The sequence below is a fragment of the Globicephala melas genome, chromosome 2 (assembly GCF_963455315.2).
Source record: "Globicephala melas chromosome 2, mGloMel1.2, whole genome shotgun sequence".
Lineage (NCBI taxonomy): Eukaryota > Metazoa > Chordata > Mammalia > Artiodactyla > Delphinidae > Globicephala > Globicephala melas.
This window is the reverse complement of record NC_083315.2, coordinates 137735528-137762276: the sequence shown is the minus strand read 5'-3', so window position 1 is coordinate 137762276 and position 26749 is coordinate 137735528. Positions and strand designations below refer to the sequence as shown.

At 44.5% G+C, this 26749-nt stretch overlaps 1 protein-coding gene and 1 pseudogene across 1 annotated transcript in view; one reads left to right on the top strand and one right to left on the bottom strand.

Moving 5' to 3' along the window:
• PRKCH (protein kinase C eta) overlaps window positions 1-26749 on the bottom strand; it is a 220270-nt gene that overhangs the window by 30963 nt on the left and 162558 nt on the right. The window lies entirely within an intron of this gene.
• On the top strand, window positions 22939-23981 carry LOC115852053 (large ribosomal subunit protein uL11-like; annotated as a pseudogene).

Sequence of the window (26749 nt, the reverse complement as noted above, 5' to 3'; positions counted from 1 at the left end):
GTGAGGCTGATCTATTGCAACATCAGCTTAAGAACAAATACATGAGGCATGAACATTCATTATTATGAAGGTAAATGCGAAATAACTTAACTTTCCGGTAAATGAAAGTCGGTAAAACAATTTCCAACCCAGGAAGTGTCAGAGGCTCCTTTGTGGCTCTTTTCCCCCTACCTTTTCATACTTCTTCCCAACAGCTATTTGAGATGGGAAATGATCACAAAAATGACTCCGTGGCGAGTCTGGCTATTATACTCCCTTTAAAACGGGGCCAGGGACTCACGAACTAACCCCCCACAGACCAGGTGCTGGGCTCTAACCAGTGCTGGTGTTTGGTGCACTTGATATGCAGGTCGCCTGTTTCCACCTTCACTCCTGTGTACACACAGGACCAACTTAACTTGAGCAAAGGGACTGAAAGATTGCCCCTTGCCTTGTCTTATGGTAGGAAAAATAAGTGCAAAGAAAACATTCGTTGACTCTCTGGACAAATGCAAGAGGCAATGAGTTTGGTTAATGTCCACACTGCAGGTCACACACCTCCTTAGGACCATCCAATGAATGAGCCATCAAACCAGCAGTTGAGCCTTCGATATATATCTTTTCCTTCCACACCCCCCCACTCCCAGGAGGGTTGAAATTCCCTGGCTGAAGCGGCACAAATTTATTTAGCACTCCTTACAGTACTCTTATTTTATAGTTGCCAAGAAAACCTCTCTCAGCGACACTTCTTGCCAAAACGCTTCCTACGTGATACCTGACAGCATTCGCTGAGAGAGCCGGAGGCAGGGTGGAGGGCTTCAGACAAAGACACCAGGGAGATGACAGCCCCTTGGTGGTCAGGGAACTCCTGGCCATTGGGCCTAGCTCCGACCACACAGAAAAGATGCCAGGCCCAACGGCATACCTGGACTTGATGGTCCAGGGGGCACAAAGTGATCAACACGCTGAATCCCGCTTTAACTCCGCAGGCCCCCCGACTGCAGAGAGCCGAGTGCAGCTGCTCCATGGAAAACTACCTGCCAGGGCAGCGTGGCTTTCCAACCACAGAAATCCAACAAGGAAATGGAGGTTCTCAGCTAGCAAGACCGCAAATAGCATCAGTGAGTCACAGGGATACTGAGAGCCTGCAAGCTGGGGTCACGGTAGGCGGGGAGGAGACCCTCCCTGGCTGGCCGTCTGCAGGGCACGTGCATGAAGATGAAGGATGGAAAGATTTCCAATAAGGAGGAATCAGAGCGTGGCTCCCTCCTAAGCAGAAAGATTTTAATGACAATCAGGGCAGCTGTGGAGGAGGGGGGGCGATGGGCAGGGGCAGACGGATCCAACCAGGTTTATGTCGGACACACGGTGCCAATACCAACAAACGGGTTCACAGAGTGAAACTCTGTTAACGTTACCGGGCACACAGCACTAGGGAAATGCTAGCCATGGTTTCTGGAGACGATGGAGACAGTGTAAGGGACAATGAGACATCTTAACTTGTCTAGCTGCGGCTGGTTCCCTCTAAGGAAACCCAAGACTCTTCTGACTAATGAGACTAGATCCTGTCACTGGGGCTGGTTCCCTGAAGCCAGTCCACTGCGAAGAAACAGTAATGTCCCTCCTCTGCCAGGGTTACAGCTTGGGGCAAACAAGCAGCAGAAGCTGGTGCAGCCATTTGCTGAAGGAACATGCAGCCTTGCAGACCACGTGAAGGGGGACGTGGGTACTGCTGGGAGGGGGTGAGGAGGAATGTTTTATGACAGGAAGGAGATTTTATAGCCCCAACCCCCCCCCCCCAAAAGCAGGCTGTTTTTGGCAAATGGCTAAACACAAATCTTTGCCAGCATTAGTAATACCTTATGCAATAGCAATCTCAGAGGGGAGGGGCTGGAAGAGCAGGGGAGGGGTGGGGAGGGAGGGAGCCCTCGGACGACCTGAACAGGAACTTTTGGCCACAATCAACAGGTCTCATCTGGTTACCTGCTCTCCCTATCCGAGCAGAAACCTGAGCCATCTAAACGGAAGTCTGAAAAAACCCAAGGACATCTATTCAGAACCACTCCCAGGCCCTCAGAATTGAATGTGAAGCTCACATCTTAGTCCTGGATTACAGTCAGTACTGCTTTGTTTTCTAATTATGTTTTGCATAAAAAGTCTTGCTTTTCCCAATCAGATTACAAACTCCAAGGGTAGGCCTGGAATATTCCACAGCTCATTCCCAGACTACTGATCACAGGCTGGACTCAGGACAGCAACACACATCTGAGTTCCTTTCCAAGAAGGAACTTTACTGATTTCCTCCTAACGCTGCGCATGTCAGAGAAAATGTGCAAAGCATCACATTTTCCCCTAAGATATCTCCCTTTGGGAGAAGTCATTGCTACTTCCTGAACACCTACCTAGTCTGTTCCCGGTACTTGGTCTTGTAACCAAAGAGCCCAGGTTTTTCAAAACAGACATTTAAGTTGTTCACTTTGAAATATGTGAGTACTTGTCTGCGGAGACACTGTCCAAAGACTCGCCAATTTTATGTAGTAGTATTCTTCTTAATAAAGGTAATCTGTTAAATGCGTAAGAGTCATCATAACTTCCTAAGATCTTAAAAGTCAACAGAATTCACAAATCAGGGGGAAAAGTATTTTTAGCTTATGCACCTTATTTTTACTTTAGAAAGTATCACCAAACTTGTAAGCAGAAGTAGAAGATGAACATACTTTTTGAGAGGAGACTAACATTCTTCTTGCCTAAATGCTGGACTAATCTTGATCCAGTAAATAAAGTCTATTTCAGTTTGGTCACTTTCCCCAGCTCCTCAGTTTCTCTGTTAAAACACTGTTAAGGTCACAAGGTGATCGACCTTAGTCTAAACAGTTACTAACCCCGGATTTCATTCCATAAATAATCCATGCCACAACATTATACATATTCCCATATGTATATTACAGAGGCAATTAAAGACCTTTTGCAAATATAAGGTTTCATGCAGCAATAATAGTGGGGCATATTTTACATTTCCTAGGGAACCATAGTCCATGCTGATGATCTGGTAACAAATCCAGAGTGATCAATTCTGAAGACAGAGCAAATCTGAACTTGTGGCCAAGAATGACGGATGGGCAAATACTCGATTATGCCCTTATGGAGCAATACAGCCCCCATTTGCCTCTTTCAATCTGCTTCCTTCCCCCTCCCCCGGGCAACCTTAAGGAGGTTATTCGACTGACTTTTGTCTGCCTGTTCCTAGGAAGTGGTGTAGTGTGAGGTTAAGGGACTCTGGAACCAGGCATCCTGGGTTTGAGTCTTGGCTCAATTCTTTACTAGCTGTGTGATCTTGGGCCATTTACTTAATCACTCTGCGTATATTTCCTTATCATGAAACACAGATAACGAGAGTTCCTGCCTCATGGGGAATTATGAGTGTTTCAAATATGAATTGCTTAAAACAGTGCCCACAATGCACTGAAGTGCCATGGAAGCATTAGCTATTATTTCCTCGTCAACAACAACAACAAAGAAACACATGACAGATAACAGCATGGCCGGTTACTTAAGATTTTTATGAGAATCAAAACCAATAGAGAGGATACACGGACTTTATAAATTCTAAGTAACTACGGTAAGCTTTTGAGTTTGAGGCAGGGAGGTCTATTAGGTTATTAAGTGACACATCTGGCTTATAAACGGCTCTGCGGGGAAGAGAGCAAGAAGCCAAAGCAGCGTGCCACGCAGTGCCCCAGCCTGACGCCAACAACGAGCAAAACGTCTCAAGAACTGGTGCAACCCCATCATCCAACACCTTCGTCTCCTCTGCACGTCTTTGCTGAGACCACTTTCTGAAGCACTAAGATGTAGGAACAAAGATCTCTGTTCAGCATCAGCAGCCCTGCCCAGCACAACGAGAAAAGGTGGGCTTAAGTTGAACTGCCAGGCAGTTCACTACAGGTGATCCATTCTTTCAATCAGACTAAGCTGGAGGAGGAGAGGGAAGTCACTAAATCCTGTTGTTGGCTATCAATACCATCGCTGTGGCCGGGGACATTTAATTCCATTCTGAAGAACTGACATGGGATCCACATCTCACAATGCAATCAGATAAAACTCCACTGGTACACCCAGTTCTCGTTTTCTACTACCCTCTCCCTGCCTAATTATCTAGGACATAAACCCAGTTATGCAGATGGGTCTCGTACATTCAATGATGTGATAAAACCCAGGTCCTGCAAGGCCACTTTTGGGAGATGTTGTTTCTAATTGTTCACTGTTTAAACAATATGGTGATAACTGAAGGTATCTTTTCAGTGTGTCTAAATCGATTAATATTTTTTATCACGTGTTTTCACAAATGAGCAGTCAACTCCGGGTACCATTTAAGAATTTCTATCAAGGCCACTGCACTGGTGTTCACCTTCCTTTACCACAGGAAGCCAACAACGGTCACAGGTATTCAAAGGAAGGGGCAGGCAGAGAGCACAAGTTCCAAAATCCTGCCTCGGGCTGCTATTTTATGATTCTCATTTTCCCAACTAAAATGTGATCTCCAAGGCGGTGCCTCCTTGTTTTCATTTTTCTATCTTTGTATTTTTGAGTTCCCTTTGGTGCCTAACACCGTGCTTTGCACCTACTGAGCCCCTAATAAATGGCTGATATTCTTTTTTTTTAATAAACCTATCTATCTATTTATTTATTTATTTTTGGCTGCGTTGGGTCTTCATTGCTGCGCAAGGGGTTTCTCTAGTTGCGGCGAGTGGGGGCTACACTTCGTTGCGGTGCCCGGTCTTCTCAGTGCGGTGGCTTCTCTTGTTGCGGAGCACGGGCTCTAGGCGCGCGGGCTTCAGCAGTTGTGGCACGCGGGCTCAGTAGTTGTGGCTCACGGGCTTGGTTGCTCTGCGGCATGTGGGATCTTCCCAGACCAGGGATCCAACCCGTGTCCCCTGCATTGGCAGGCGGATTCTTAACCACTGCACCACCAGGGAAGTCCCAATGGCTGACATTCTGAAGAGCATGCTCCCTCTGCCATCTGGTGTTGGTTTGGTTCTGAGACCCCAAAGAAGCTGGATTAAGGGAGGACGTGGGGGACTCTTAGGAAACTGGTTGATTCTGGTTTGTGCTGGAACCCTGGCACCCATCTGGGACCTCTGGAGCAGACATGAAGCTGCCATTGCCTACTGGGGTCCTGTCTTAGAGGTGACCTAGGACCAGTACAGTACCCCACGAACCTTTGTGTCTCTGAACACACTTTCAAGTCCACCCCGCTCCAGACATGAATCCTTCCTGTCCCATCTAGAACCAAACCAATTCCATCCAAGAGAGAAAGGTAAACTGGCCCTGCTTGGTGACTGCCTGTTCATGTTGGGCTGATAGGTGAGAGCAACCTGTGTTCCTGTAGAAGGAGGATATTAAAAATTCTGTTGACTTCCTAAACAGGATGTATGTGAATTCAACTGACTACTACAGGACACAGTGAACCTGGGAGTGGATTCTGTCATTAAGACGGTGGCCATGAGCGGAGAGCACAGGCAGTCAGGCCGGCTGGCTGAGTGCTGCTGGGCAGCGGGCAGGCTGGAATCTTGGTGCACCAGGACCTTCTGAGGGACACACATCCTACCCTCTCCTCAGAGGCAGCACAGGGGGTCAGGTGGTCAAGCTGGAATGCAGGTACTATCTGGTGCACTGTCTAGTCAAGGGACAAGGACACTCGTTCCAAGCAAGAAAGCAAGGTTTCTTGCCTCAGCTCTGCCACCTCTCTGGGCCTCAGTTTCCTCATCTGTAAAAGAATGGGATGGGACTCAGTGACATCCCCTCTCTACTGCTCACATCCAGTCAACCACTAAGAACCGACAATTACGCCACCTGATTATAGTTAGAATCGGATGCCTTCTCTGCACCACACTGCCATGGTCTCTATTCAGCCCATCTCTTCCCAGGTGGATCACTGCACTGCCTAACTGGTCTCGCTTCCCCTTTTCTCCTCCATTCTCCATGCTCTACCAGTTACTTTTCAGAACTACAGTTTTGATCTTGTCCTTTGAACGTCTGAAACTTTAAGAGGCTCCTGTCTGGTTGTAGCATCCGTAATGCTCCACCACTGGGCCTCTGCCGGCCCTGCCTACACTACTTCCTCCCTACACTGTCCTCGCCTGCTTTACATTCCCAGATGAGCACCGTGCTCTCTGGTGGACAAAGGCTCTCTGCGCCTAGAGCAGCGCTACTCAAAGTGTGGTCCGCGGACTGGTACTCACCTGCAAACTGCTACTGGCCCACAAGGACGTAGAAGATGAATGAAGTAGCAATGAGGTAAACTTGAGAATCAGCATGTAGAAACTTTTATAACTCTTCAACAGTAATTTTATGTCTGTTGAATCTAATAAAAATGTGGGTTTCTATTTATGTCTTTTTAAAAGTTCATTTTTCTAGTAATTTACTTTTATTACATTTTATACAAGTATTGGTCCTAAATGGATTGGAAAGGAAGAAAAATCCACTGGTTTACCACTGCAGATAGTTTGAGGAGCTCTGGCTAGCATCTTTCTTCCTTCTTCTCTACTGGGCTTGTCTGACCACTTCAGTCTCACTGAAGCCTCTGTGCCTCAGAAACTTCCTGCGTCCCTTCCTTGGACAAGCATGATGTCTCTCCTCTGTGCTCCAGGGGAATTCGCTGCATACTTCTAATTACAGCATTGATTGCACTGACTGTAATTGTTGTTTTCCCTGCAGGTCTCTCCCATGCTTAATTCAGCCCTCTAACCTCAGAGCAAGGTGCCTGGGCTGAGTGGGCAACTAAGTGCTGATTAAACTGAACAAGACCTAGTTTTTTACCCTAAACTCTGGTGACATGCCCTTTACCCATACACCCCTTGAGTATAAAATTCTTCTGGCCAGTGTATCTCCCTCAAATACCTAGTTGGTGTTCTGTACATAACGGGTGCTTAGGAAATGAGGAAGAAATAATGGGAGCGCTTTCTGCATTTGGTGGTGACTTCTTCGTGCCACGCAGCCAGTTGTACTCAATACTCTGGCTCTCAATCTCGTCCTAGAGTTAATAGAAGAAAGCTGGGCTTGTAGGTTACAACAGCGCATGACTAATGTGTATGCCTGGTGATTAAGCATCCTCACAACAGTGTAGTATTATAACCGGCCAAGACAAATTACCCCTGTACATTTTGCATAAAATTAAAAGGTTAGTCCGGGAAGAAAAGGAATAATAAGATTCCTGAAGTCCTTCATCATTCTGAAAAGCTCATCTGATGTTTTTTGTAAAAGGCATCTCATGGAAAACTCCAAAACCAGAAGGGACAGAATATTACAGAAGAATCGACTTAAAATCTCAGAAAGTCCTTTAAGCCAAAACTAAAGAACACAATTCCGATCATACGGGACCACTTTCTTTTTGAAAGTTGATAAATCCAAAATCGTCACTGGGAGCCAGTGGTTCTCTGCATTTTCCAGAGAAGGCAGTCTGAGAACACATTTCCTGAACCTCAGCCTCTTGGGTTCTACTCCTAGATTTTCCCTTTGAAGCCATGGAAAAATTCTCTCCCCTCTTCTCTGCTTCAGAGACCTTTCTTTTAAAATGGTTATGTAATCGCCCGCGTTTTCAGGATGTAGTGTATGAAATTATCCCAAGACTTCATGAGGGCTTCTGAAGCCAGGGCCCCTAGGTTCACTTATGGTTAAGAACCAAACAAGCAAGCCCCAGAGACAGAACAAGTGATTTTTTTTTTTCCCTGTTGGAGAAGGGAGTCTTCCTCACTCAAATTAAAAATAAAGGATCAGCTGATGAAAGAAAAATCAACAACATTTAAGATCTGAAAAAAGTGATTATTTTGAAACAGAACATTCTGACTGACTGATGTAGGTAATGTACAAGCCATGGAGTTCCACCCACTCTGATGAACCCCAGTTTCACTCTGAGTTTTACGGCCGTTCTGAACAATGTGTTATCTGCCTATAGGGCCGGGGTCCCGTTGACAGAGAGGTGAACTCGGAATGTTTGGTCTGGGTTACGTGACACATTCCTGGCCAGGAAGGTGGTGCTCTCTCTCCTCCTGTAACTTTCCATCAATGCAAACGAGGTCACAGAGGCCGGGAGGCAGCAGCGACAGGTCTACATGGGAGAGACTCATCAGCCGAGGCGGGGCTCGTGCTTTCTCTTCTGCAAAAAGCGTTCACACCATCCTGCTGGCACACGTCGGGGAGGCCACAGATGAGTCGAGACACCCTCCAAGCCATTGCTCTGGGGATGCCTTTTCTTCCTTGCATGGCTCAGGAGGCAAGAAGCTTCCTCTGCCCTTCCAGGCCCTCAGAGGTCAGGACTCAGGGCCATCAGAGAGGTTCTGCCTGTTCTGGGCTGGGAGTGGCCCCAGCAGCTCCTGACTTCTGGCTGGAGCCGAATGTGACAGGGGTGAGTGGCCTGAGGGCGTGTCCTTTCCTAGGGACAGCGAACATGGCCCGCCCTCTTGGAGCCACCGGGGGACGCTCTGGAGTGGGCATTCCAGAGACATCTATTCACTCTGCATGTTGCTCACCTGCCCAGTATTGGCTCTCAGGGAGCAGAGCGACAGAATTGATCATTCTAGGTCCTAACCGGATGGAGACTGTTAACTCTCCCATTGGCTGGGGTGGGGAGAAACCCGTGGGATAGGTGAAAAGGGGAAACTCAGGGATACTATTTGCAGGGGCTCCACCTGAATCCTTAAACCGAAGTAAGATGGGAGTTCACCGAGTGGGACTACGTTGTCAGGTAAATTCCAAAGCAGCTAATAAACACAGTCTTCCTCACGTCTCTAACCACTCCTAAGTGTCTCCTTTCTGGGCCCCTCCTCCACCCTCCCTTGAAGGGTAGGCGGCTCCCTGAGGTTCTGTTCTTGGCCCTTGCCTGGGTTTATTTCCAGCACAGCTGCTAGACCATATGGCACCTTTGTGCAAATTAGAGAAAGGCACCCTTTTCTCAAGACGTGTTACCACCATTGCCTAGGAAATTCATAGTCATCACACACATTATCACAGACTCTGACGGAGGGGCATTCCCTGGAGTTGCTCAGCACACGGTCTGGCCAGTTGCGCAGTGGAAGCCCATGGATTCAAATATCACCCTGGACAGATGGCTCCCAAGTTGAAACCTCTACCCTGACACCTCTCTCTGGAGATCCAGAGATGCCTGAGAAGTCAGCCATTGACTGATTTGGGGGCAAAGCTACCAGGGATGTGTCAACCCTTCAAACCCAAAAGGATGAAACTGGACATTACCCACTGCTGTCTTCACTCAGTTGAAAGTTATAAAGCAGAAACTAACACACCACTGCAGAGCAATTATACTCCAATAAAGATGTTAAAAAAAAAAAAAAAGCTTTAGAGTTCTCTGCGGGAAATCTCGGAGTCATCTTGAATGCCTACTCCTTGGTCTCCATATGCAATTCACCAGGGTCCTCTCAGCTTTCCCCCCACTCCATCTCCCATCCCTCTTCTCTCTCCATCACTGGCACTGGCTTGCTTCAAGCCGTGACTAGGTCTTGCCTGACTTACTCCAAGGACTCCTACCTGAACTCCTGGCTTCTGGACTCGCTCCTCTGCACTCTGTTTCACACAGCACACTTATTTCCTATTAGTCTCTTTTCTCCAAAGCTTCTGATGGTTTCAGCTGACAGGCCAATAAAACCCAAACCTCCTAGCCCACATCCAAAACCTTCCACGTTCTCACCCCAACTTACCTCAACTGCCACCCGCCCCCTGCTCTGGTCCCTCAATCACATTGAGTCCTCATGATTCCCCAGCACAGGACACTTCCTGCCCCCAGGCCTCTGCCCCTACTGTTCCAATTACCTGGAAAGTATTTCCATATTTTGCTGCTAACTAAAAACCTATGGCTCAAGTGCCATCTCTTCTCCAAAGCCTCTGCATCAGAATTAACAGCTTCCTTTTCTGTGTTCTCATCGCATTCTGTTTTCGTTTCACTTTGACCATTTATGGTACCATGCCTTAAGCTGTCAACTTATGTATGTGTTTGGAGCCCCCAGTAGACTAAAGCCTTGAGGGCAAGGACCCTGTTTTATGTATCTTCTGGTTTTCAGAGCCAAACCCAGTACCAAGCAGATGTGCAGGACATACTGAATGAGTAACTGAATGAGTAACTGAATGGTGGAGACGGCTCCTTCATGGTCAAACAAAGGCCACGGAAAGACTTAACGATGGTCTACTCTGAGCCTGCATGTTGCAAACCCCAGCCAAACAAGGGAAAATGAGTGCACCACAGTATGTCAGGCGGGGTGAAGGGTACTTTCCAAACCCAAAGGTCCATTTAAGACAAACATGCATTGATGCCATAACTCACAACCTGCATCAAATGTGATTCCTGGAAACCAAAAGCTCTTGGCAGGGGGCTGAGGCTTGGCACCTTGGAAGAGAGTTGGCAGGGCTTGGGGCTTCCTTCTGAAGTTCCCTTCTGCCTCTGCACAGCTCTCCAGACCCTGGACTGACGCAGCCCTACCGCCCATGTTAATAACACATTACAGGAATCTGGACATGACTCAGAACAATGCTCACCTTGGGAAGGTGAGAACGTGGATGGGAAAGAAGTACCGCCAAATGGGATGCTTACGAATCTAATTAGTAGCACCGTCTTGAGAGCAGAGCAAAACAGCTGACTATAGGTTCTGAGTGCAGTAATGCCCTCAAGCTCCACTCTTTGAGACACATTTACAGACACGAGAAATCCATCTAAGAAAGACCATTTACAACATAGGGTCTCACGTGTGAGACAAACCCAACCACCCGACCAGCATTTTTTCACCTTTATCCTATGTAATGCCAAACCTCCTCTTATCTGAGATTGGGTTCCCCCATTTGGGTGAAAGAAGTGACCAGGAGCACGAATCTACCAAGACAGAAACTGGGGAGGGGTAGACTGGCTTTGCTTTTCTGACACAGTGGAAAATGTGGGTGTCTGCACATACCACTGCCCTTATATTCTGTCCTCATGCAGAAGCCTGACTAGCACAGAAAAAAAAAGGAAGAGCTTTCAAAGTCAGCTGATCATACGCTTTTCTGGCCATCTAGATTCCTGCTTCCTGGATAGATGTCACTAGGATGGCCTTAATAATATCATTAACCAAGCCATCCTCCATCACTGTGCCTAGAGAGGGGGAAAAAAACCACACCCTTATCAATATCTACAGAAGAACAAGACTCCAACCTCTGTATTACCTTGATGCTAAGATCTGTGCCCACTCCATCCCCTTTAATGTTTTTGCAACAGGGGAGTTTCTTGAAACTAATGACAAAAAAACTTGCCAGTTGCCAGTATCCTCATTTTCATCGTATCAGATACCATCAGCATCTTGTGATCTTTGGTTACTTGGAATCAAGGATATACAGTAATTTTCAGTAGGCATTCCCCTTGTCAATAGCTGTGTTAAAGGCTGGGGGAACCAAAGGGAAGGAGCTACTAACAGGGAAATTACGACTTATGCATATTGATTCACCTTCAAAGAAAACAGAGTCTAGCTAATTCCATTTGAAGACACCAGTGCCTTAAAAGAGGCTTTGTGGAAGGCCACTGGCTGCAGGAACTTTCCTACTGCATTAAATGTCTGTTCAGGAGGAGTCACTGTGTGGCCAAAGGGAATAAGAGGCAGTCAGGTTCCTTCTTAGGGGCTGTCTTTTTTCTTTCTTTCTTGGTCTGAGAAAGAGCCCCATGGAGCCATAGGGCAGGTGACTGATAGCCTCTCCCATCCTTAATGAAAGTCTCGGTTAAGGATAGTGTCTGGTTTTCTAGGAGACTCACTCTTGGCACTGAAGAGAAATTTTCTGGGAGAGTGGCAGGGGGTGGGTGATGGCTAAAGAAGAAGGGAAGATGAGCTTTCCAGAAGACAGCCCACTCAAGAAGCCAAGGCGTTCAGACTTGGCTTGGGAGGGTCATCATCGCCCACTCGAAGGAGCCTGCAGTCCAGGGCTGGCATGTATGGTAACACCACGTACCCCCCCGACAACCCCCAGCTGGGGCTGGGAAACTTCCACAGCCCCTCTGATTGGAGGCCCGGGGCCACAGCGTGGTGGAGTTCCTCCTGCTGACTCACGGGAGCTCCACAGAAGTGTGTAGAAATTCCATGATGAAAGATGATCTTTGTGACATTTCTGCCAGTGCTGGGATATTCCATCAGATTTCCTAGAGCAGAGTCTGGCCGCCATCCAAACTCTGGAGGGATGGCTCAGTGTTTCCAAAGTGAGGTGGAAAAGCTCCCTGTGGTTGTAACATTCTAATAAATACTGCCCTCGTTTCCTCTGAGGACCCACAAGGGGACCTACTGCAATGGAAGACTGAACCAGGCCTGTGGGCACTGATGTGGAGCTAAAGGACATCTGGGAGTTTTGGAGGAAGTGAATGAGTGGCCAGGGCCCAATGTGGTCTGGCCTTGGGTTCCTTGTTTTTCTTTTTTAAACTGAACTTTAGTTGTACAGACACATGAGTTCTATTTGGTTAGAACTGTGGGACTGTAGTGTCCCCTTTGGTCCCTATTCTGAAGCTATTTGAGTCTGAGACCCCGTTCAGCAACAAAAGAAGTGGACAGAGAGGTAGCTGTCTGTCTCTCTCATCTCCCCTTTCTTCAGCTCTATCGAGTAAAACTAAACATGAAAAATGCACTTATTTCCTTCCATGTCATTTTCAAGAGCAATTACTTTTACTTTTTTATATGCTTACACTAGAATACATGCTTCCTGTAGGCAGGGTCCTGGCCTATCTTGGTCACTATGATATCCTTAAACACAAAGTAGGTCTCAATGAATATCTGCTGCATGAATAAATGACTTAACAGATGCATAAATAAACAGATGAATGTGGACCCGTAAAGTTATGACTACTGACAAATTTATCTCTCATGCAAATATATTAAAGTATCATGCAAAGGACATAACACATGGGACTCAGGGGAAAAGCAATTTTCTTCCATGTGTCTTTCAAATGAAGATAGTGACCAATGCTAAAAAGATACTTTTAAACGGTTAATAACTAAATTTCCAATTCATGGCCTGGGAGAGAATAGTCCATGAAAAGAAAATGCTGGGGGAATTCCTTTCCTACAGAAGAGGGACCCTTTAAACTTCTAAAACATATCCCCTTTTCTTTGGTTCTGCCATCTCACAGAAAAAAAAGAAAAAGTTGTAGAATGTGGACACCTCTTTGTAGGGTGACTGTGCAATGTATTGTCCAAAATGGGCCTCTGAGTAAAAGGGGGGCGCTATTCAGGGGGAATCACAGGAGCAGACTGGGGCTTCCCTGGGAAAACTAAGATACGGGGCTGACCTACCTCTTCACCATGTAAGCTACCCACTCAGAGTTAAAGCAATTTCTTGAAATTCTTCTCTTGAAAGTGCTTGTCCTTTCCTGAATTCTTCTCATCTTAACTCTTTGCTGAGTTGTTATCTTGAGAACTCATTCTTAGGAAGTACAGTATCTTGAGCTTCTCTGGGAAGTTATCAGTTCTAGAGTTAACTCTTTACACACCAGGTGTGACCCAGGCCACCCTTCCTGGATCACGTATCAAGTGAGATACTATGAAAATGCTCTGCAGAGTAAGCCCTCGATGCTTCCTCTTTCTTTTCATGCAAACAGAACATAAAAATATACCATAGCTGCAGCAAACTGAACAAAGCCCAGCGGCCCCTCAGACAGGCTTCGGAGGGAACGTGCTTTTTAACATACTCACTTCCTTTGGTAGTGCCACAGCACAAAGATTACACTCAGCCTTCCCAGCCATAAAAGCTTCAGTTTTTCCCATTCTTGCTGCCAAAGCTGAAATGCCAAGAAATGCTGGGAACTGTGATTATACACACTTCATATTTTACACTCTGAAACTCCAAGGAATAAGCTGTGGAGAACAGAGTCTTATTTCTTAAATGGCAGCTGAACAGATAGGGCACTCAAGCTTTGCGGAGCGCGGCTGAGTATTTGCATGGGGAGAAACAAACAGAGACCTCACAGATTTTTCCCGTCTGTGTGGACCTTCCTGGCATGTGGGGCAGACGTTGGCTAGCTTTTCTCATTTCTTTCTTTTTTGCTATTTTTTAACTTTCTGAATGACTCATCCAGATTCTTACGGGAAAAAAAAAAAAATCAATGCCACACATATAAGTCAGTCATAAGGAAACTCAGCAACTGCCTCTTGACAGGTTTGAACCTGTCTCTTTACAGACAAGAAAACAAAATTTCAGTGTTCTTTAGGCCCAAACTGAATCCTCCTTTTTTTAGAGTAGCAATAAAGCGGCCAGCCTGACGGCATTTAGATCTCAGGTTTGCTTTGTCAAAATTTTCCTCCCAAGCTGTAAGTTAAGTCTTAAGTTAATTTCTCCGCTACAGAGTATTTTTCTCAATTCCAGCATCCAGTGTAGGAATTAGAACAAACACACACTAACCAAAAAAACTGGTCTTCCTTCCTCCCTCCCTCCCTCCCTTCCTTCAAGAATTAACACAAGAGCCCTGGGTACCTCACTCAGGAAGGGCTCATGATGGCAAGAGCTGTTCTTCTAAAGGGTGAATTTCATGACTCACTTATCACCTGCTTTCCTCTATTGCCCCCTCCCATTTCTTTGTCAAAGGAGTGTTAAAATCCTCACTCAGGGCAAACTTGGGAGGCGCCGGCTTCTCATTGCTTGGATTAAACGAAGATTTAACACCCGCTCTTGCTTAATTCACAAGATCTGGAAGGCTTCCACATGTTTACAGAGCATAAGAGCTCACGTCTGATTTTTTTTCCTCCCTTTGCCAGTGCCTGCTCCAGTGCTTTGCAGAGAAAGGGGTTTGAGAAGCTGCTGGTAAATGACCACTGTGCACCAAAGCAAAGCGAGCACCACGCAGCCAGCGTGGACATGAGTGCCGCTGCTCCTTAATCCCGTGATAAACATAACCACTGATGCAGCTGCACGACGTGTAGGGCTGGAAATAAATTTCTCTTTGTAGCTATATAACTGCAATAAACTTTTATAAGCCTGTTGCATGATCTCCACAGACCTGCACAGTTTCTCCAACAAGAGCAGAATTCTTTGCAGGTTTGAACCCTCACCCACAGACCCTGCTTGGAAAAGAGGAGGAGTCTCAAAACTGCTAGCTTTTTTACAGGAGTTTAGAGCTGGTCTTTCAAAAGGCTTAGGAAATCTTCAAGTGTATCCTATAGCACCATTTGTTTTTCGATAGGAAACATAGAGCTTGTGTATATGTAAACCATTTCTGGCAGGACATACAAGAAATGGGTAACTGGTTGCCTTGAGAAAGAGAAATCAGGAAGCTGGACTTAGCTTTCACTGTAATCTTTTTAGAATAGCTCAATATTTCTTTTTTTTGTCATATGTATGCATTAACTCATCTAATTAACTTACATCGACACTGCTCTTCAGTCAATAACTAATACCCTGTTGATACCCATCTTCATATCATTTATCTCTCCCAATGTGTTCCTCTGGACAAGCTCAGTAGCTAGAAATAAAACAGAAATGAAGAGAAGAAAGAAGAAATATTGCTATACCATGTGCCAGAAATGGAGGGATACCAAATGAAAATGAACAAGGAAACCAAAGCTCTGGATGCCAAGCCCTGATAGAGCCATGACAAATGAGAGAAAGAGCCTGAGGATCTTGGCTCTTCATCCTGCACCCCCTGGAAAACATCCCTTCCCTTGCTGACAATTCCCTTTCACTCCCTACTGACTGATTTCTCCTCTTCCTCTGCCCATCCCCCACTCCTTTTGCTTATTTCATTTAAAAATATTGGTTCTCAAAAATCACAAAGGTAACACATTCTCACTACAATCAGTGTGATACAATATGAAGATACCTATCGAAAAATTAATAACTGTCCACCCCATCCCAAACTTGTTTTGTATCTGCTCTCCCACAACTTCTTCCATGCACATATCTATGTACAGTTGGGTTTTGCTACCTTTTTTATTTTTAAGCAAAAAATGGGACTTAAATGAGCATATGAACCATTTAACTTATTTTTCTCACTGATTTATCTATCAGGAAAAAACCACCCAGGTGAATAAATGTAAATCTAACTCATTCACTCTTTCAATAGTTGTATAATATTCTGCAGGGTATACTGTAATTTATTTAACCTTTCCTTATGAAATCTGTCCACCTCTTAAATGGGTTCACTATTCAAGTTTCTTCCCTGGGTCATTTTCTTCTTTATAACTGATAACATGTATGGAGAATTAACTGATACCAGATATGGGGATAAACAAGCAGCATGAATTGAATTCTCAAAATAACCTCATGGGATAAGCAGAACTGTCATCCCCATGTTATAGATTAGGAAACTGAGACTTAGAGGAATTAAAGAGTTTACCCAGTATCACAGAGCTAGTACACTGTGGAGGTAAGTTTCAAATCCAAGTTTGATTCCAAAGCCTTGCTCTTAACTGTAAGTCAATACTGCCTCATTTGCACACTGTTGCCACGCAATCAACCTGGAGCCTATGGCCACTGTCTTCAGCGTTAGCCTGGTATTTACAACTTTGAGATGGGTCAGTTGACTAGGCGTTCCACAGGTACCTCTAACTCGAGGTGTTCAGGTCTTCATCTCCCCCATCCCCACACCTGTGCTCATCCTCTGCCTCATCTTTGCAAAAGGAAACTCTGAAGAGCCTATTTTTTTTTTTCCTTTGCGGTACGTGGGCCTCTCACTGTTGCGGCCTCTCCCGTTGCGGAGCGCAGGCTCCGGACGCGCAGGCTCAGCGGCCATGGCTCACGGGCCCAGCCGCTCCACGGCATGTGGGATCTTCCCGGACTGGGGCACGAACCCGTGTCCCCTGCATCGGCAGGCGGACTCTCAACCACTGCGCCGCCAGGGAAGCCCTGAAGAGCCTATTCTAAAGTCACATCAACAATCAACTTCCCACCATGCCTGCTGCCCCTATAATCAGCATCAACAAAATTCAGTTAAAGCCCAAGTCTTATTTAAGAGGAATAACGTGAGCTATTAACATCACAACTCACTTTAGTTAACCAATTACTAGTTATGACGCTGCTGATCTTACTAGAGAAGAATGCAACACATCAAACAGATACTGAATCAAGAATGAAAAATTACATGGATGGCTTATGATTGCTCAGAAATCAGTGATTGCAAAAAGATAACCAGAATGAACAATATCACACTAATCACATTTCCTTCTTTGACAGGTAAACTACGTTGGAAGAACCAGATTGCCTCCAAATATCTAAAAGGCTTTCTTGTAGAAGATTTGTGTTTTTTCAGTTTCCTCCTTATAGGTGGTTCAGAACCAGTGAATGGAAGATACTGAGAGATACTGTTTGGGTCAATACAAAGGTGAAATTTCCAAGTCATTGATGCCTAAAAGTGGAGGGAACAAGTTCCTTTTTGTTTGGAGGTGTTTAAATATAGAAAAAATGACCACTCAGCAGGCTATTAGGTATTCATGCTTTGAAAAAGAAGGGTATATAACTGTGAACTCCCTTCCAATCCCAAGGTTCAAAAATCGTGTCAGTGGGACATGGATCAGGGAAGTATCAAGAATGTAGGACAGAGATTCTATATGTGAAAAAGCAGGTTTGGAGGGATATTCTGAAGGTTGGAGGAGCAGTGCCAAGGGAGGAAAGAGAAATGAAAGGTCATACAGTCAAACTGCCACCTTCCCATTTTGAGCACCATGCACGCACTTTGGGAACCGGATCCCTCAGTGACGTCATTCTCCAAGGTGTGGGGCAGTTTGCCTGTCAGTTTCACTCCCTTTTCTTTGCAGCTGAACCCAGAAATTCATCAGTGTCTGGGCATTTTGGCCAAATGGTAACAGGGTGCTTGCACCAAGTTATATTTCTTCTTAGGAAGTTTGCTGATAAGTAAAATTTGACATTTGCAAGACAATGGAAAAAATTCCACCTTCAGGCAGACTATTTATCAAAAGGCAAACAGTAATAATACCACGTTCCGCTTAGCTATTTCTCCTGCCAGGCTTAAGTACTGGGATCCAGGAGGAGGATTTGGTCTCAACACAACTGGAAAACATACCCTCCAAGACTAACATACACAGCTCAGTGAGCCAAAAGAATGACAATGCCCTCATCTAATCCTCAGCTGTTCTCTCGCGTCAATCCATGGTGTGTTCAACTCCAGCAGGTACTATTCTCCTCAGGGCTGAAATTATTTCCAGGTAGATTTTGTACTATCAAGTAGTTGCAAAGCACCTTGCTTCACATAATAGAAAATGTTGAAAATTGAATAAACGTATGAATGAACCACTGCGATGGACTGAATGGCTGCATACCTCCCAAATTCATATGTTGAAGCCCTGACCACCCCATATTTGGAGATGGGGCCTCTGGGAAATAATTCAGGTTAGATAAGGTCATGAGGGTGGGTCCCCCATGATGGGATTTGTGCCTTTATAAGAAGAGACGTTAGAGAGCTTGCTTCTCGTCTCTTCTCCACCAGGCATGTGAAGATACAGCAGGAAGGTGGCTGTCTGCAAACCAGGAACACAGGCCACACCAGACACCAAAATGGCCAGCATCTTGCTCTTGGACTTCCCAGATTCTACAAGTATAGACATAAATTTCTGTTGTTTAAGTCATCCAGTCTATGGTGATCATTATGGAAGCCTGAGTAGACTAGGATGATGACTCACAGACAAGGAGTGATCACAGCCGGAAGGCCAAGGCCTGACAGAACTTAACTGGTACAGCAGCAGCAAGGTACCTATTTTTGATATAATCACGTTGCAAAACTCGTATTGGGGTATATTCAATATCATATTTGAGATTCCCTTTTGAAAATAATATTTTTAATGATTAAAAAGACAATGTTTGTTCAATGTAGAACATTTGAAAAGCATTAAAAGGGAAATAAAAACCACCTACATTCCCTCAGATACTCAGACAACCACTGTTGATGTGCTGATAAACATCCTCTTGAACTATTTTCTCTACAGAGAATAAAGCTGACAAGGAATGAGGTCTTCTGGGGGGTTTCTTCTGAACCATGACCATCACTGCACTCACAAAGTCACCCTAAAGAACCCCATCCTCTTACACTCACAAGGACATTACTGAGAAGTGGTTTTGTTTTCAGGATCCTAATATGGATATGCACATCCTATACTATCTATATAGAATCAACACTGGTTGCCTATAGGGGTGATTAGGGATTAACTGAAAGGAGCACAAGGAAACTTTCTGGGATGATGGAAACGTTCTATCTGTTATTTAGAGAATCGATTACATATTGTGTACACTCATCAAAACCTATCAAATTGTACACTTAAGATCTACAGGGGTGGGGGTGGAGTGAAGTGGAAAGACAAATACAACCCACTGGGTAACACCAATACTCATCATTAAAACATGTGCTCTGATGCATTTTTCCAAAGAATGTTCAAAAGGTGAACATTACTGAGCATGTACTACATACCAGGCTCTGGGCTAAAGGCCTCACATGCACCACTCAGGTGTGCATTTCTAGGATCTGCATTTTATCAATGAAGAAACTGAGGCTTATAGCGGTTATGTAACTTGCTCAAAATTACACAGCTCGGAAGTGGCAAGGCAGAACTGGAACCCAGGTCCCTCAAACCCCAGGAAAAAAAGTTATAATAACATGCATGCCTTTTGACTCAGCAGTAATACCTCCAGGAATCTGTTCCAAGAAAAGAATCAAAGACGGATCCAAACAGATGTGTACAAGGATATAATAAATTCACCATTATTAATAAATCAACTTAAAGGTACTATAAATTAAGTAGGTCCATATGGTAGACCACTCTGTATCATGTAATATTAGGTTTAAAAGAGAATGTAGATGACTTTCATGATGGGGAAAATGGTCATGACAAATTAAGTGAAAAAAAAATCAGGTTAAAAATGTATATATAGTATGACCTCAATTTTGTTTCTTTTTTTTTTTTTAAAGTAAATACATTTTAAAACTCTAAGGAGGGCTTCCCTGGTGGCGCAGTGGTTGAGAGTCCGCCTGCCGATGCAGGGGACACGGGTTCGTGCCCCGGTCTGGGAAGATCCCACATGCCGCGGAGCGGCTGGGCTCGTGAGCCGTGGCCGCTGAGCCTGCGTGTCCGGAGCCTGTGATCTGCGGCGGGAGAGGCCACAACAGTGAGAGGCCCATGTACCCAAAAAAAAAAAAAAAACTCTAAGGAAATATATCTGAAGAAAATGATTATCTTTCAGTGGTAGGGGTGGTAGGGTTATAGGTTATTTAATTTTAAATTTTCAACAGTTACTATATGTTACTTTTGTAATTAGAGGAGAATCAATTTTATTTTAAAAATAAAAAACACGGGGAAAATCATTGCTCTCACTAACGAATGTATACCCGTATACCCAAGACTGTATATACACATCTTTATGAGAAAAATATCTTTGTACAGCCCCTTAATAATTTTAGGGTATTGATGGTATTCGATAACTTACCCATAACTGTAAAAAAAAGTGAAATCACCAGGATTTCTAACATAGTCATATAGGTAAAATATACATGATAGGTTTAAGGAACTTACAAAACAATGTCTGGTTTGTAAAAATGATCTTGAAGCAGTTTTTACCTTTCCTTTTAGCAGAAAGGCATAAAAAAATGGAACAGATTACTGTTGAAGTCCTCTGAACACAGCAGACAGACCTGATGTAAATCTGAGAGGAATCAGAATCACCTAAAGCAGAAAAGTACACAACTTAAGTTTTCTACAAATTCTATGGATCTAAGTCATCCAGTGTAGAAGGGTCGTGGCAGAGACCACCACTGTTTCTCAAACCCAAGACCGTACAGCTCCTTTTGAAAGAACATGTGAAGAAACACTGACAGACATGTCTTTTCCTATGAAATATCTTTCACTTGAGAATTACAATCACAAGGAAGAAATTTTTTCTTTATAGTGAGTGAAAGACGTATGTTATCATCAAAATGAAAATCTAAAATTTTTAAATCCATAAGAATTAAAACGATCATTTGAAAAATACTATTATGGATGCTCAAACATTCTTCTCAGTAGGTCAAATTCTCAAAAGGCATTCATTTATAAAAAAAAAAAACAAAAAAAAAAACTACCTTGATTTCTCAGCAAATCATGTGTTTGGACCAGTATAATAGTGCCGATAGATACTGGGTTAAAGAGGCATGGTCCCTGCTCTCACGAGGCAGCCCATACGCAGAGAGGCATAGGCCAGGAAGGATGCTGAGGGAAGGGTATTACAGGACACCGTGCGAGCAGAGAGGGTGAGCACCCAACCCAGACGGAGATGGGGGGCAAGGGGGTCCAGGAGAATTTCCCATTAGAGGTGACAATCTAAGCAGAGACTGCAGGGATCAGCAGGCATTCCCTTGGCAGAGAGAGGGAGAAGTGTTCCAGGCAAAGGGAAATGCATGTCCCAAGGCCTGGAGGATGGAGGAACTGGCACCTTCCTGGATTCAAACCTGAGGTGGGATGATAGAGTTCCACCACAGGCTGCATGACCTTGAGAGAGTTACTTCCCAGAGCCTCAAGTTTCCTTATCTGTAAAAGAAGGTTGACACCATTTCCTTGGAGAGATGTCATAAGAAGGCAAAATTAAATAGGTACAACTCCTTTACAGAGGTGTTTGTCCTCATGAGATAAATGCTCAGCACACATGGCTATTATTCTGTGTGGCAGAATCAGGGAGAGAGCTCGGATCATCTCCTCCGCTCTGCCCCATACCTCTCTGTCCAGCCATCCTTGACCTCGAAGAGCACATGCCCCTCCCACAGTGTCCCTGCCGTTCCTTCCACCCAGAATGCTTTTCCCCCCGTTATTCATAGAGAGCCTGTTTCCTCGCGTCCTTAGGTCTCTGCTCATCTGCTCAAAGAGCCCTTACAAGAGAAGCCTTTCTTAATCCTCTGTGTAAACAGTAAAACCATTCTCCTCAAACTTTATCTTCCCTGACATAGCTTTTTCTCCACGGAGTTTATCACCCCGATAAAAGTATATTTATCACTCAATATACTTACTTGTTGCTTGTCTGACTACCTGTGCTAGAATTTAAGCTCCTGGAGGGTAGCGTAGCTTTATTTCCAGAGCTTTGAACAGTGCCTGGCCCACGATGTGTACTCAACACCTAAGTGTGAAAGGAATGAGTAAGTAACCCAAGCTAGAGGGCGAGGCCTTCCTTTATTCTTCTTTTAGTCTCTGAAGGTGTGACATAAAGCTTTGCATTAAGTAGGCATTTGTTTAACTGTACAACTGAATCACTTTTTACAAATGGCAGTGTTCATCTGGTACCTAAAGATCAACGATTCTATTTTTAGAGCTTAGCAAATGAATCCAAGATTGTGTTTAATTATAATGAAGCAGTAGATTGCTGGATCAATTTGGTGGGGAATACAGCAAGACTGGTGGTCTGATTTCATTAGCCAGTGGAATCAATTAACACATATATCAATTAGTCCCAAATAACCACAGCCTTTGTTCATGCAAAGGTCAAACACGGATGATATATGCCAGGATCAGTATTCTGATCTAATAAGTGAAGTGCAGAAACAAAGTGTTTCAGGGCTGAAATTTCTTTCTGTCATTAATCTGGATCCTTGGAGAAACTGTACCAGGATATTTACTCCTGGTAAATAGTGATGGTCCAAAAATGTTCTTGAATCGCCCCTCAAATGAACAAAAGAAAAGTTTGCTTCAATACCAGAAAAAGTAAACTCAAAATGAGTTCGACTGTTTCCCCTATACATTAGAGAGGCAGTTGACATTTAAACAAGATGCAACAGTATAGTCTTCAAGTTTTACAATATGTCCCCAGTGCTCCAGGGCTTCCTAAGGCAACTATCTTAAGGACTTATGATAACTACATGGTAACTATATTAACTATACATGATATCAAAATATGGCTAAAATGCAAAGAAAATTATTTGGCTTGAAAGGAAAGCATAATCAGATTTAGTTTACTGTAAAAAGATTGGTCCCCTTTCAGCTTTTGGCTCAGAGGAGGCCAGGGCGCAACTTTCTTCATTCATCCTGAATCCCGGTTCATCTGACACCAGCTGCCTCCACCATGCTGCCTAAGTTCGACCCCAATGAGATCAAAGTCATATACCTGAGGTGCATTGATGGGGAATTTGGTGCCACACCTGCTCTGGTCCCCAAGATCGGCCCCCTGGGTCTGTCTCCAGAAAAGGTTGGTAATGGGCTTCCCTGGTGGTGCAGTGGTTGAGAATCTGCCTGCTAATGCAGGGGACATGGGTTCGAGCCCGGGCCTGGGAGGATCCCACATGCCGCGGAGCAACTAAGCCCATGAGCCACAACTACTGAGCCTGCACGTCTGGAGCCTGTGCTCCGCAACAAGAGAGGCCGCGATAGTGAGAGGCCTGCGCACCGCGATGAAGAGTGGCCCCCGCTTGCCACAACTAGAGAAAGCCCTCACACAGAAACGAAGATGCAACACAGCAAAAATAAATTAATTAATTAATAAACTCCTACCCCCAACATCAAAAAAAAAATGTTTGGCATTTAAAACAAAAAACAACAACAACAAAAAAAAGGTTGGTAATGACATCACCAAGGCAACTGGTGATTGGAAGGGTCTGAGGATTACAGTGAAACTGACCATTCAGAACAGACAGGCCCAGATTAAGATGGTACCTTCTGCCTCTGCCTCTGGTCATCAAAGCCCTCAAGGAATCACCAAGAGACAGAAAGAAGCAGAAAAACATCAAACAGAGTGGCAGCATCACTTTTGATGAGACTGTCAACATTGGCATGACAGATGTGGCATCTATCTTTAGCTAGAGAACTCTTTGGAAGCATTAAAGAGATCCTGGGGACTGCCCATCTGTGGGCTGCAATGTTGACGGCTGCCCCCCTCACAACATCATAGATGACATCAACAGTGGTGTGGTGAAATTCCCAGCTACAAGAACTACAAAGAAAAATAATTTAATAAAGGATTATTTGACGATCCCCATGCCTCCAAAAAAGATTGGTCTTCAGAGGGTTGATTTTTACACGCCACAACTCCAATTTCTGTGAAGAATTCTCTATTTTTGAGGACGCATCACGAGCAAAGTTTCAGCTCAAGCCAATGCTACAGAGAAAGTGCAAATCTGCTGATAGCATGTATGCAAAGAATAATCTCTATCGACGTGGCATGTTTCAAGGAGCTTTCACATTTTCACCTGACTGGAGCTTCATCAACACCCTACAGGAAAGCTATGTCAACGGTACCCCATTGGACAGAAGGGCAAACGGGCTCAGAGTGTTCAGCCACCCACCCACATCCTCAGGACCAGTATGAAGCAGGGCTGGGACTAGCACCTAGGTCCTTCTGAAAACCAGGCCCAGCATTCTTTCAGTTCAAAGAATATATGCTGCCTCTCAAACTTACTTTAAAATAAGTGATGCTTTTCTATTTTTTTTTGTAGCATTATATTTTAAATGGAATTTTACTTTGGGGACATGTACTCTAAATGATGCAGTATATCAGTATTTTGTGTAACCACACAGCCAAATTTAGGCGGCTTCCCAATGGGGCCTGATTCCCTAGGGTTCTGTCTTTAGCTCAGTGTTCCATTTAAGACACTGTTGTTGGATGATCTCATCCAGTCCTATGATCTGAACTAACAGCTATGTCCTGATGACTTCCAAATATTTAGTTCCGGCCCCCCTTCACTGGGCTTCAGACTCAAACCCATCTGCCCATTTAGCATTTCCACTGGAATGTGTCTCAAGTACCTGACATCTTATGTTTCTAGTTCTCATCTTCATCTTCTGCTGAGATCTATTCCAAGGCTCATGGTCTCTCCTAGCTAACGGTACCATCCATCATCTATTCAAACTTCTAACTAAATACCTAGCAATGACCCCAGGTTTCTCATTCATGCCCTGGGTCCACCTAGACACTAAGCCCTGTCTGTTCTACTTGCTGGTATCTCATAAACGTATGCCCTTCTCCTCAGCCCTACCGTCAATATCTTAGTTCAGAGCCTCCTTATCTTCTTACCCAGAGCACCGTAACAGCCACAAACTGAACCTTCCCCTGCTGTCCACATGCACATGTCCACACACTCCCCCCACCCCTGCCAAATACATGTAAAACATAAATCCACTCACTCATGTCATGCAACTTGCTGAAAATTCTTCAAAGACTCTCCTTTACCTGCTACATAAAGCCAAATCTCCTGGTATGAAATCTGTACCTGACAGTGCAGGTTTTCTATCAAATAACTATTCTCCTTCTTTTTCCTTAATAAGAGAAACTCAATTTTTAGTTAGAACATAGCCATGTAGTAATTTCCTAGCCTTCACTGAAGCTAGGTACAGCCATGTGACCAAGTTCTGGACAATTCCATGGTAAGTATTGTGTGGAAGTTCAGGAAGGATCCTTAAAGAAAGCTGACTCAGCTGGAAGGAGTGCCCTTTGCCCTTCTTACTGCCTGGAACTGGAATACAGAGATGACTTCTGGAGCTGCAGCAACCATCTTAGACCATGAGGTGACCTTGGAGACGGCAGAATAGAAAAGATAGAAATCTGCGTCCCTGAGGACTCCATGGAGCTTTAATGGTAGAGCTGGACACCCTACCTCCAGATTCCTTACAGGGAAGAGAAATACATTTCTGTTTAGTTTAAGCCACTGTCATTTTATATTTCCTGTGACAGGCAATGGTGCCAAATCCTAAGTGATACAGAATTCATACTTCTCAAGAATGTTAAGCCTTGCATAACTTCATTTCTGTCAAGCCCTCTGGCCTTATTCTTCCACCATACTTCAACCTTTAGGCTCTAGTACTACCAAAATTCTAGTAGTTTTCCACTCCACCCACAGATTCACCAGGGACTTTCACACTTCTCAGATTTTGTTCAAGTCTGCGCCCTACCTAAACACCCTACTTAATTTTATTCAGCTTTTAACTTTCCACACTCAGCTCAGGCATCCCCTCCCATAGGAAGTTTGCCTAAATCTTCGTCTTAAGCTAAGTGGCCATGCTCTGTGCTCCCATAATGCCCTGGGCATACTCCAGTTTTGGAGCCCATTTGCTATTATTTACGGGCCATCTCTCCCACCCCACAGAAAGCACCTCAGAGGGCAGACAACACATCTACTCATTTTGTATCTATATCTCCTAACACAAGCGGGAGCTCAGTAATTAATGTTCTGAGCTCAACTGCATTTTCCTCACTGAAATGGAGCGAACAATATCACATGCTTCCGAATGTCTTGCTTAGCCCTTCAGGCCAGCAGTATGTGGAAGATTGAAACAAAATTTTCTAATGGCAATATTTTTTTTCTGGAGATGAAAAAACAAGCTGCAAGTGAGCCTTCCTAAGAAAACATCCATTCTGAGAAGCAATTTATTGTTTGGATGTTTCAGGCTTGAATTCTTTCATCTGTTAACCGGGAACTCGGCACTAAGTAATCTTGTAGGTCTCATCTGGTTCTGACACTTTATAATTCCATTTTTGAAAACAAACACATAGATTTGGACACAAGAAACTCACTGTGAGTGAATGGCTCCTCCAGGGACTGACAACATGACTAGCCTTACCCAATTTTTAAATAAATTATTTATAAGGAGTGCCTAAAAAATCTCAAAGTCATCAGAGGACAGTGACCACATTAGGATATTGAAACGTCAGTTGTGGGAAGATATGCCTCCTAAATTCCAACCACACTGGACTTCTCTAAAAGCCCTTGAGCTTGCCATGCTCCCTCCTGACACTGGGCACTTGCATTTGCTATTCCTTCTGTCTTGAACGCTCTTTCCTTCACTCTTTACTAGTTACCTCAGCTCATGAGTCA